The sequence below is a fragment of the Grammomys surdaster genome, unplaced genomic scaffold, assembly GCF_004785775.1.
Source record: "Grammomys surdaster isolate TR1022 unplaced genomic scaffold, NIH_TR_1.0 100, whole genome shotgun sequence".
NCBI classification, from domain to species: Eukaryota; Metazoa; Chordata; class Mammalia; order Rodentia; family Muridae; genus Grammomys; species Grammomys surdaster.
Window position 1 is genome coordinate 16688295 of NW_021604579.1, and position 2636 is coordinate 16690930.

The 2636-nt window shown below is 40.7% G+C and overlaps 1 long non-coding RNA gene across 1 annotated transcript in view; it reads right to left on the bottom strand.

Moving 5' to 3' along the window:
• Positions 1-611: 611 nt before the first annotated feature.
• Positions 612-2636, bottom strand: part of LOC114639526 — a 3820-nt gene continuing 1795 nt past the window's right edge. Inside the window, exon 2 of the long non-coding RNA XR_003714019.1 lies at positions 612-1555. This is a non-coding gene — a long non-coding RNA (uncharacterized LOC114639526). The remainder of the gene's footprint in view (positions 1556-2636) is intronic.

The following is a 2636-nucleotide window of genomic DNA, read 5'->3' on the forward strand; positions in this document are numbered from 1 at the left end:
TTTTATCTTCTTTTAATTGAAAGTTTACTTGCATTGAAATGACAATATATATTTACATAAAACATACATTTTAAAAACTAATAAATATTCATTCTGGATAGCTTGTAGCAACACAGGAATGGGATACTCTGTTGCTATGGTGTTATTCTGTTCACAACACTGTTCTTTTCCATGTTCTGAAGAAGAACCTACTGGGGTAGCAAAGGACCACACAGTAGCCAATATAACCAACCTCCAAACCAACATCTGGCACATCTAAGGCCAAACAGGATCCTGATTGGCTGGAGCTCCTTGGCGCTCCCAAAGCGTCTCTGTAAGAATAGAAGCCAGGAGTTCCTTGTGGCTGGAGTTATGTACTTGAAGAAACTATAGCCTAAAAATGCCAATATGCAGAGAGGAAAGAAAGGATATACTAAGAAAAAGAACAAGAATGAGAACTGAGTGGGGCAAAAAGGAAGAAAAAGAGTATAGTAGCCCAGCCCTGTAGGAGATGACCCCTTGAGGTCAGGCCAGCCTGGCCTTCTGTTACCTGCAAAGCCCTCATTAATCAGTCTCAGAAATATCTGGGTATCCAGATTCCAATTGGCAGAGCCACTGATGGAATGCATTAACATTTTCAAACAATTTAGTATTGCACACATGGTAAGAACATAACAAATATTTGTTAAACAATATAGGTTTTGAACAGTACACAGGAAACATGGGGCTTGGGTGTTTGCAGCAGTGGAAATACCCAACTGACACTATCTGGAAAGCTTCAGAAAGCTAAGCAGGAACTGGTTTGGAAATAGCAAGCACAGCACGGCTGCATGCTGTAACTTAATTATCCAGGATGAGATATGTTTGAACTCAGGTTTATTTAATAAGCGCCCTATCATAATACGTCTTCTGAAAGCCATCTTCCTGTTCCTGTGTTTTGCTCCCTCTTCCTGAACTGATGTGTTAGTAAACACCATTTGCCCGTCTTCCTGTCCGGTGATTCAGCTACTGTGGAACATCAGTCAGAAGTGTGTGTGTGTGGGGGGAGGTTGTCATCTCCTCCCAGGCCTGTGAATACATTCTCACTGTTTTATGTGTTCAAATATTATTATTTTAAAAAGCCCAACTGTCTATGCAAGCATAAGAGGGAGACAGTACTAGGTTGCCCCTTCATAATTAAAAGCAAGTGGAAGGGGAATGTGGTCTGAAGGGTTAGTGATCTAAAAGCCGAAAGTGGGCTGAGAAACTCCAGACAGGAAAAGTGCTAACAACTTCGGCAGGATATTAGATCCAGGAAGTTCCTGATGTGATCAACAATGTTACAACCGCTTTAGTATCTACCACTCATGGCTGCAGGGGAACAGACATGCAGATGAACTCTTCCAACCCAAAGTTCCCGGTCTGCCCTGTAAGTCCTCAACCTCCCTACCCCACTGTGCACAGTCTTCACTCCTGCTGAGAGATTGCTGCCCTCTTTTGTTCTGGTTAAAGGACTGTTCTGCTTCTATGTGGTTAATCTTCTTTTATTTCCACATCACTCTGATGAATCTTGATCTAACATGGCCAATGACAATGACTGTAACAGAAAGAGAGAAAAAAAAACTTCATTATTTTCTATTTTGAAACAAGGGAGAGGTGTCATCTTTGTACTGTTTTCTACTAACATTCTGTCCAAAGAATTCCCCATTAGAATACAAAACAATATGGAATGAAAGAAAAATATTCCCGTTTGAGTTGCACCTTTTAGCATTCCCTTTTTCTTTTTTTAAAAAATTGAACTACAGGAAAATGTATGAAATTACTTCGAAATTCCATTGTCTGTGATGGCTGCTTCAAGCAGGTACTAGAGACTAATCTATAGGCTTATATTTTAATAAGTATACTTAAATGCTTTAACCTCCCTTCTAGCCAACTGCCCACCAGAAGTAGCAAAAAGGAAAGTTGAATAGGGCAAAGGAAGATGTGGACCTGTTTAGAAATAGTTCTTGGGGGTGATTCCAATCTTAATTGTCAGGATATCAGCAGTTCAGTTTAGTAGTGATACCTTGATCCACTCAAAAACATCATTCATGATCAGCAATGACAGTTTGATCCAGAAGACACCTTGAGGCTTTGCCAATCACCTGAGTCTGTGGAAGCAGCAAGAAGCCACCAGATACACCACCATTTCATTGGTGCACTTCTCTCTATGATGTCATGACAATGACCAGCAAAGAGTGGCAAGGTTAACCAGTTTTACACAGCATGATCCACTGTCTGTTGGGTTAGATCTATACCCTTTCCAAACATCACATGTTCTCTCAAGCTTCTGTTCTAGCAAAACATCACAGACTGCTTCCCAAAAAACACTGCGTGTCTGTTCTTAGCAAACAACACATGATACAACTGAGTCTCCAAAGAAATCAGAATTTTCTGCTTCACTTCCCTTTCATTGTCTGACTTACCCAATCTCCTGTGAGAGCCCAAATAAGCCACCTCTAAGGGAGGAAAGGGAACAGTCTTTTCCCTAAACATAAAAACAAAACCAACCAAACAAAAACCCTCCATCATCTAAGCAGTCTGTGACAGAATCCCACCTAAAGAACATGTTTTTTAATGTCTCTGTCTCTCTCTCTCTGTCTCTCTCTCTCTCTCTCTCTCTCTCTCTCTGTCTCTCT